Raw genomic sequence first — 9,640 nt, 5'->3', positions numbered from 1 at the left:
GTGGAAAGAAGCTATTGGAAAGTTTTGAACAATATAATGATATTCAAAGATTATTTTAATTTTTTAAAGATTTTATTTATTTATTTATTTGTCAGAGAAAGAGAGAGAGCAAGAACAAGCAGGGGGATTGGCAGGCAGAGGGAGAAGCAGGCTTCCCTCTGAGCAAGAAGCCCGATGTGGGACTTGATCCCAGGACCCTGGGATCATGACCTGAGCCAAAGGCAGACACAAGCTACTGAGCCACTCAGGCATCCTTCAAAGATCATTCTAGTGAGCACTTTCTTCCGTAGGATAAATTCCTTACAGTGAAATGGCTTGCTGAAAGTAATGAGTTTGTAATTTTCGAAGATATTGCAAAGCCATCCTCCATATTAGTTGTACAACTGACATCTCCACTGGGAACTCGCAGAAATAATCAATAACAAAGATAGAAGAAAACAGTGAAATAATATTTTAAAAATACAAATAGAAAGTAACAGTCAAGTTGGAATTCTATATGTAGCTGAAGTGTCTCTAAGGAATATGGGTAGAAAAAAAGATATTTTTAGACAAGCAAGTGTCAGGTATTTGCCATTAACAAACCATCACTGAAAAAAAATCCACGTGTTCTATAAAAGAGATTGAATTGAGGAGAGATGTAAGAAATGCTGAACAGAGAAATAGTAAACACATGAGTAAATTGAAAGACGCATTGGCTGTAGGACAATAATAATAGTGATAATTATGACAGTGAAAACAATGAATAATGAGGAGCTATAAATCCAAGTATCAATGAAATATTTACAACCCTACTCTGTGGAATGTAGGTGGGGAAGGAATGGGGTAGAGATAAAACTATTATTCTAAACTCTTCATGCTCTCCATGAAGGTAAAGATAACAATTAAAGTTAGATTTTGAAAAGTTATGTACACATGGAAAATAGACAAATAACCAGAAAAGAATAGAAACAGAATGTCCTATTTTCAGACATGGTTGGGGGGGGGGAGTGGATTATTTAATGAAAAAGAAGAAAAATAAATACAGCTCACAAAAATCATGGTTAATAGAAAGCAAAGATAAGATGACAGAAATAAATTTAAATATAGAGAAAATAACATTAACCACATCAATCTTTAGAAAAATTGCCTTTGACAGTTATTTAGGTACTTGGCTTTCATGTACACTGGCGGCTACCTGTGTCATCACGCAATCACTGGCGTCTAATAATTCCACCTCAGACAACATACACAGCACCACAGTCAGCAAGTTAACCATGAATCAAAGACATTTTCAATTGCTTATTTTCTTTGTTTCTTACAAACCGCCCACACAACAGGGGGTCAGACTGCAATGGAGTTTGTGTCATGTGGTTTCAACCCAGGTATGTTGACTCAGTGCCCATTCCAATATCCACAGCTGCCTTTATTCTTTGATTCTCTCCCTAATATTTTCTATTCTTATCATCATAAACGTGCAACATTTTTGGGCGCCTGGGTGGCTCACTTGGTTAAGCGACTGCCTTCGACTCAGGTCATGATCCTGCAGTCCCAGGATTGAGTCCCATATAAGGTTCCCTGCTCAGCAGGGAGCCTGCTTCTCCTTCTGACTTCTCTCCTCTCATAATTCTCTCCCATTCTTGCTCTCTCTCTCAAATAAATAAATAAAATCTTAAAAATAAATAAATAAACAAATGTGCAACATTTTTTATTCTGGGTCAGATTTTTATCATAGAAAAGATCTGTAGGAACTGGGAAGCTAGGGAGAATGGTAATCCTGACCAGCTTGTAGAGGAAAGGAGCATCATAGGCACGAGATGAAAATAGAGGTTTGAGTGATCTTGGAGCACTCCATGCCTGATATCAGATGTTTGGGGAGCCACCTTCTTGGACAGAAGCAGAAAATACACGGGCATATTTTACTTCTAGTATCTGCATTATATCTATCTATCTATCAATATGTTTTTAAAGAGCTGACAGTTTTCTACCCAGTCTCAAACTCCCATCCCTATTTTTTCCAAAACTACCAGGACAGGACATTCATTTGGTTCAAAATTCGCCAGGATTCTGGCAGTCAGGAAACAACTAATGGTCCTGGGTTCATTCTTGATCATATCCATTAGAAGCGTGAGCCTCAAAATATGGTTCATGACTAGGGGAAGTATGTGTCTTGGTTTGTTCAGGACAGTTCTAGTTCATATGCCATTTTAGGGTCACCCTGTTGATCACACATTGGTGGAGTGTTCCCATGAAGGACTGTAACTGCTTTAAAATACAATTTCTTTCCTCCATTTTTAAAGGCAAATAGCTCTCAATTTTAATTCTAAATTGCCAGAGATTCTGTCTTCATTAACTTGGAGTCATAATAAAAAATTTTTTTTTCAGTGATTCTAACGTGTAGCCATCATTGAAAATGACCACAGGAAGAAGTCCGGTTGCAAGCAACAATTAAGAACATGGATACGGGGTGCCTGGGTGGCTCAGTGGGTTAAGCCGCTGCCTTCGGCTCAGGTCATGATCTCAGGGTCCTGGGATCGAGTCCCACATCGGGCTCTCTGCTCAGCAGGGAGCCTGCTTCTCTCTCTCTCTCTCTGCCTGCCTCTCCATCTACTTGTGATTTCTCTCTGTCAAATAAATAAATAAAATCTAAAAAAAAAAAAAAAAGAACATGGATACGTTCTTCCTCTGTGCATGTGCACGGATATAGTTGAGAGTCAATTTGGGGCAAGTATGCCTTGCAATTATGTTGTCTTGATACGATCATGGCCCTTTGCTTTTTATTCATAAATTATTGTTATGTTAGCTCCAATATTAGGAAGTGAGTTTATCATCTTTACTTTGATTAATCCTACAATGCCTCTGTAATACTGACTTAGAACTGCAATTTTGGCCTCAGATTTCCCAATAACCAGACTATAAGACTGGCAGGCATTGATAGCAATATACCTTAAGATAGACATGAAGCAGATTTTAGATGAAGTGATTTAGTTAATCAACATTTATTGAGCACATATGACATTCCAATCGCTTTATTAAATATTAAGATAAAGAGATGAATGAGACCTGGTTCTACAAATTAGTGGGAAAGGATGTATATGTGAACAAATCAGTGCAGTTAAGTCGTGGCAGCCTTTCCTAGAGGCGGCGTGGTACTGAGGGAATAGGCAGAGGGGAAAGAATTCTGGGCAGAGGAAGCGTGTAAGCAGGCACTGAGGCCAGATATGAGGTGATCTGGAGATATTACAGGATATTAAATATGCTGTTTATTCACTAATGTTGCTACAGGCTTAGCAAGTCATATATTTATTTCTATAACTTATTTTGTATGTGCATCATGTTTGTTTACTGTCAGGAGTGTCTGTTCTCCTTTTGTATGCTTTTTAAAGAATTTAATTGTTTCTCCTTTCAGGACTTTAAGAACTAATGTAAAAATGTAGAAAAAGCACATCAAAAGAAAAAAAGAAAGAAAGATAAAAGCACTACAATTTCCCCACATAGAGATTGCAAAGGTTTTATTCTACAGTCTTACTGCAGCTTCTACACTGTAGCTTCTATCATAGTGTGGTCTTGTGCACATCCATGTTTTGTTTACAATAATGTATTTTTTTTTTAAGATTTTATTTATTTATTTGACAGAGAGAGAGACCACAAGTAGGCAGAGCAGTGGGCAGAGAGACAGGGGAAAGCAGGCTCCTTGCCTAGCAGGGAGTCTGACACGGGGCTCGATCCCGGAACACCGAGACCATGACCTGAGCGGAAGGCAGAGGCTTTACCACTGAGTCATCCAGGCACCCCTGTAATAATGTATCTTGAAAGTTTTTCTGGACTATTAAGATTATGAGACTGCTTTGGCTCTATTTTTTCTTATATAAGCAAAGCATGTTCATTGCCAAAAAATGAGAAAAACACAGGTAACTATAAACAAAGCAATAAAAATTCCCTTAGATTTTGTGACCCAGAAATAATCAACATTTTGGGGTTTATTTTTAAATATATTTTGCTGCATATAAGCTTCTTATTAATTGCTTTAAACATGGTTTATATGAATATTCCACAAGCGTATTCATTTCCTAGGAAGCTACTGTTTGATAATAGTCCCCCATTAATGAAAAAAATAACCAATTGAGCATCTTTTATGTTTTTATTAACTCTGTGGGGTTTTTGCATTTCTCGTCATACTTTCTCCTCACAAAATCATGGGCTTTCTTTTGCAGATGTGGAAACTGAAACCCAGCAAAGGTCAGTGGTTTCTCTAGGGTCTCAGGGCCCCCAAATAACAACTAGAATTCAAACCCAGGTCTTTGGTTACCCAAAGGCCATGCCCTTTTCAAGGAGATGACAAAGGTAAAAGCAGAAGAGTTGGGGATACAGAGAGGGCTCTCTCTCCCTAAGGGCTCCTTGCCTCCCTTCCCTACCAGACAGGAGAACCAGCTGGGTCCTGGTCTTCGGTCCTTGCGGTTTCTTGGGAGTCTCTAGTTCCTTCACGTCTATGCATACGTAAGCTTTGGGCAACAGCGTGCGTTTGGCATCTGCTTTGGAAACATGCCTGCAGCTAAAAGCAGAAAGGACATCTGTCGTGAAAGGTTGCCACAGGTAGAGTTTTGCTGCAGCTGTCCACAAAATAAATACAAACGGAGAACAAGGACCTTGTCCTTTGTTTTCGGTCCCTCCGGGGAGGAGCTGCCTTTCGCGCTCCCCCGAGGCACGGAACGCCCTCCAACATGGCAGCCGCAGCAAGGCAGCTGCTCTCTGCGCTGGGAAAGGAAGCCTGGGTCCGCAGCCAGCCCGGGAGGCTCCCAGCGGGTCCTCAGCCAGCCCGGGAGGCTCCCGGCGGGTCCTCTTTTGGAAAGCCTGTCCAAAAGAGCCTCCCTTCACTCAGCTCTTTGATTTGGGATCACCAAATCAAAATCATCATCATCAAAATCATCATCCGAAAGACCCCTAAGGCTAACCCACACTCCCAGATTTCCTTCCCGTTCTTCGCTTTGCCTAGATCTGTGATGTTCCCTTAGAAACAAAGCCACACTGAGAGTGTTCAGTGTCAGACTTTTAGGTGGAAATCATGCTGTGTAGAGGGCAAAGGAGAGGGAGAGAAAAGGAGCCAACATTTTTTAACCACGGAAGGACTTGGATACTTCCACGTGGGTCATCTCATCTAATCTCCACAATATCCCCAAAGGATAGGGGTTGTTGGCCCGGTTTACAGACAAAGAAACTGAGATGCAGACCAATGAGCTTGTGGGAGAGCAGCTATCTGGCAGGCAGAGCATTGTGTGGCTCAGACCTCTGTGGTTCCAAAGCCTCTCGGCATATATTTATGTTGGAAAGCACTCAGAGGACAGTCACAAATATTGAAGAAGCACATTTCTGTTAACCATTTATATGCTTAATGTGACACGAAGCAGAAAAGACAGACGAGAAGACAGCCAAGGGTTTATTGTTCATTTGAGCAGCTCAGCCATGCAGCCTAATGGTTTTTCTGGAATGTTCTTGCAATGGCCACAGAGAGGTGCCCAAGAGCAGGAAGCCTGCTTTCCCAGGCGTTCTAATCTCAGGCACTAAAAATAAATAAACAAGTAAATAAAATCACTGAGTGGCTGTTGTTTCCAGTTGGTATTTGGGCTTTTCTGTGGGCCAGCCGACCTCAGATTCCCGGTAATCAGTGTTACACCAGGAGGCAAGGGCTGGGAGGTGGAGAATTTTAAGGAGATCCCCTACATGTAAAGAACGCTGCTCAGCATCTGAAAAGTAGCAGGAGCTCCATAAATGTGAGCTTTCCTTTTCTTCTTCTCTCTCTGGTCCTCTCCACCTCCACTTCTACTCTCTCTCACCCTCTTGTCACCTATTGTCTGTTTTCAATGAGTCAAGAAATTTCTTAGGAATCAAATTACAGCAATTTCAGCGCAGGAAACCTCCCCTTGCCCCAAACCCAAAAATCAAACGGCCGTTCCCCTGGACCTAAAGAAACAGGGCCCATGTGGGAGCCCAGACAAGGCTGTCAGGAGCTTATGTTATAGGGCTGAAGAAAAATGAACTGGATTTCCTGAACTCAACTCAGATCCCAGCAGAACAAATCAGCTGTGTGACCAGAGGTATTTTGCCTGGGCCACCCTTAACTCTTCTACAAAGCACCTCCCTCAAGAGATTACTACAAAGATGAGAGGAGAAAATGAGGAAAAGTACCACCAATAGTTCATGTATTTTATACATGTGGATGAACTCTTTATTTAAAACAGAATTTCAAGGCGAAAGCCCTGCATGGGCTTTGTAGGTGGGAAGCAGAGACTTAACCTGCTTAGTAATACTAAAATCTGGGGGTTCTGTGTTTCTCTGAGGGTTGGCACTGGTCACATGAGCCTCTTCTGTTCGTTTTCAGGGCCACAGACCAGCCACCCACCTCCCAGAAAAATCCCCTCGTGAGAAAAACTCCTCGTTGGACTGACTGGAGGTAAAGGGTTTAATTTAGTATAAATATGTAGAGCAGGCATGTGTGCATGTGTGTGAGCAGGGAATTTAGGGACCACTTTGCTTCTCTGCTACGTAAATTGTGGAGCATAAACAAATAATTTAACAGAAATGTAGTCAGATCCTCAAAGAACATCATGAAGATTCTGAACCCGTGTGTGAGTGTGTGTGTGTGTGTGCGCGCGCACGTACACACACACGTGTGCGTGAAACAGAGAGTGAAAGAAGATGGTTATTCCAGCATTAAGTTTCCAGAAACAGAAAGCAGAAGGTTGTAGATGACCTGATGATCTTAGGGGGATAGTAAGTTTGGTTGATGCCAATGCCTTTCAAAATGTAGCTGTGTGATAGCTTGACTTGGTGGATTTGATCCATCTTTCTCGTCACAGTGTATTTGGTGGAGCCAAGCTTTCTTTCAAGCATAGAGGGAGACCTGAGGGTCTGATCCATGGGGTTATAGGGTTACTCTCTTAATCAGTGCGGGTGCTCTAGCAGAACACCATGCACTGGGTGGCTTATAAACAGTAGAGATTTATTTTTCATAGTTCAGTAGACTGGAAAATCCAAGACCGAGATGATAGCCGATTTGTCTGGTGAGAGCCCATTTCCTATTTCACAGATGGCCCATCATCTGGCTACGTCCTCACACTGGTGGAAGGGGTGAGGAAGCTTTCTGGGGTTTCTTTTATAAGAGCAGGATCCCATTCATGAGGGCTTTAACTTCATGGCCTGATCACCTCCCAAAGACTCCATCTACCTCCTAACGCCATCACATTGGGGGTTAGGATTTCCACATATGATTTGTGACACAAACATTTAGTCTGTGGCACTTACCTCGGAGGACCTGCAGGCCTACAGAAGATGATCTGTTCCTTGGCCGAGCCATGTGTATTCCCAGTTTGGGATCTGCCAACCCCTCTGCCTGCAACGACCCTGGTTCAATAGTTGACTCCTGTCCTCATTCAGGACTCAGATTAATTTCACCTTCTTAGATTGCTCTCTCTGACCACCCATTCTAGAATAGTCCTGTGCAGCATTTGGATTTTGGACTTTGGACATAAATTTATTTTATTTTATTTAGCACATTGACCATTTCCTGACATTTTCTTGGTATTAGTTTCTTGCTCATCTCCCCTTCACTAGAATTTAAGCTCAATCTGATCAGCAATTTTGTCCATTTTTCGGTCTCTATCATTAGCTCCTGGAATTGTGTCCTGCAATACTAGGAACTCAACAAATATTTGCAGAATGTTGAAAAAGAGTTTGTATTCTTGTACCGTAAAGTTCAAAGCAACTCTAGACTTAACTTTTAAAGAGGAAATGGCTGCTTTTAAACAAAACAAAACAGAACCAAAAAAACAAAACAGCACCTTAAGAAAAGAGTATGCTTAAAAATGATGGTTTGTGTTTTACATTTTTGCAAAGGTGACATAATTAAAGTGTTCCACTCTCCTCTGAGACCTCTGACAGCAAAATTAGCAGGAAGGAGAATAGTACACAATAGAAAGCAAAGATTAGCATTAAAATGTTTGTCTCATGCAAATTGCACAATCCAGTTTTGATTCACGGTGAAAACAACCTTTTTTACAGGAGGCTTTGAATTGATAGATGTCAGTTTAACTGCTTAGGAAACACAAAGCTTTAACTTTGGGTATAAGAATTTGTTTATGCAATACGTATTTACTGAAGACTTCCAAAAGATGTCTGCTGCACTAGGCACTGGGTGACAATGATAAACAAGAATAAGTCCTCCCTCATTTTCTAAAGGTAGTGGAGCTGAGCAAAAGGCCAGTACAGCACAGTGTGATAAATGGAATAAAATAGGGCTGTCATACAGGCCCAGGGGGTGGTACCAGGGGCTTCATCAAAAATTTGGCTATGAAACGAAGTTGAGGAAAATATAACTGTCTTTGAAGATATGCCTAAACAGTAATAAAAGCTGACAGATAAATAAGAAACACACAGGAATCAAATTTAACAACAGCAGATGTGACATGTCATCAGTCAAGCGTTTACTGAGTGTCTTGTGTTCCATGAACTCTGTCAAGGTGCTGTGACTCAAGAAGTTCAACGTTGACCATCCTGCTATGTCTGTGAAGCCATCCCACAGAAGCCTGATGTGCTTTCTGCTTTCAGGAATCCTAGAAAAAGGAGCTTTGGCACTCATGGAAACAATCTTATTGCTTTATTTTATTCCACTAGCCTGCCAACATGGTGACCAGACCCTCCAAGGAGGTTGAAATGGGTAGGGCAAGTCTGTCAGATAATTCAAAAGGCCATCTCTAGGAACTTTCTCCAAATCCTTTGGGAAATGATGTGCAGAAGGTATCCTCCCTTTGCAAAAGCTCTTCATTTCTCTCTCTTTTTGTGGGCAACTTTTGGATAGGGTCCAAGTCCTACTGAGATGGGTGAGATATCTTGATTTATGACAGTAGAGAAGTAGGCTTTCAGTTAGTTTTTGAGTAAAAACATTTTCTAACTCCAAAATAAATTGTGACAGGAAATGCAGTCCATGCCAAACGCCCTGTGTCGTGTCTAGTTAAAGCACTGAATTTAAAGAGAATGTTAATAGCATTTGCTCACAAAGAAATTTTCTACTTCCTTGCGTAGGAAGCCCTGATATTGAATTCTCCAAAATGCTGACCCTCTTCTTGGTTTCTTTGCTCAAATTTGGCTTATTCCTCGATTTTTCCTTCCTGTCAGCATGGTTTTGGTCAAAGTAATTTCGGGGGTGGGGGGTAATATAGTCAGAATTAGATGCTGCAGTTGACATGCCTTCCTGCCATGGCCTTTCTGACTGGTATTTGAGACCATGAAGAGGGTGGCCACTGCAGCTCTTTCTAGCAGTGCCTTAAGGGAGAGGGTGGTGGGAACAAGGCCACCAGAGCCACTGAGGAGTAGGGATTGGGGAACCAGACTGCTACTTAGACAATCCCAGGTGGTGTGGACATCCAGCAGCAAGGACACCCTTCCCTGTCTTAGTAGTTCTTGGAGACTTGTGATCATCAATTTACCAAAAGACAGAACTTCAAGTTCCTGAGTTAACAGTCCCAGAGCTGAAAACCAGTGCTTCTTTCATATGTACTTACAGGCAGACAGCATTAAGTAAGCCTTACCCCAACAAGCATAAAATATCAATGGATTCAGGAAGGGTTTAAATATAGTGCCTAACCTTATTAAGAAGAGATTGGAAATATTT

The 9,640-nt window shown here is 41.4% G+C and overlaps 1 long non-coding RNA gene across 1 annotated transcript; it reads left to right on the top strand.

Moving 5' to 3' along the window:
* Positions 1-5,661: 5,661 nt before the first annotated feature.
* On the top strand, positions 5,662-8,755 carry LOC309862685. The gene is made up of 3 exons (XR_014310654.1): positions 5,662-5,744; positions 6,353-6,424; positions 8,490-8,755. It is a non-coding gene; the product is annotated as an uncharacterized lncRNA (long non-coding RNA).
* The last annotated feature ends 885 nt before the right edge of the window (positions 8,756-9,640 follow it).

Source organism: Mustela nivalis (genome assembly GCF_964662115.1).
Source record: "Mustela nivalis genome assembly, chromosome: 4".
Classification (NCBI taxonomy): domain Eukaryota; kingdom Metazoa; phylum Chordata; class Mammalia; order Carnivora; family Mustelidae; genus Mustela; species Mustela nivalis.
This window is presented reverse-complemented; position numbering and strand designations above follow the sequence as displayed.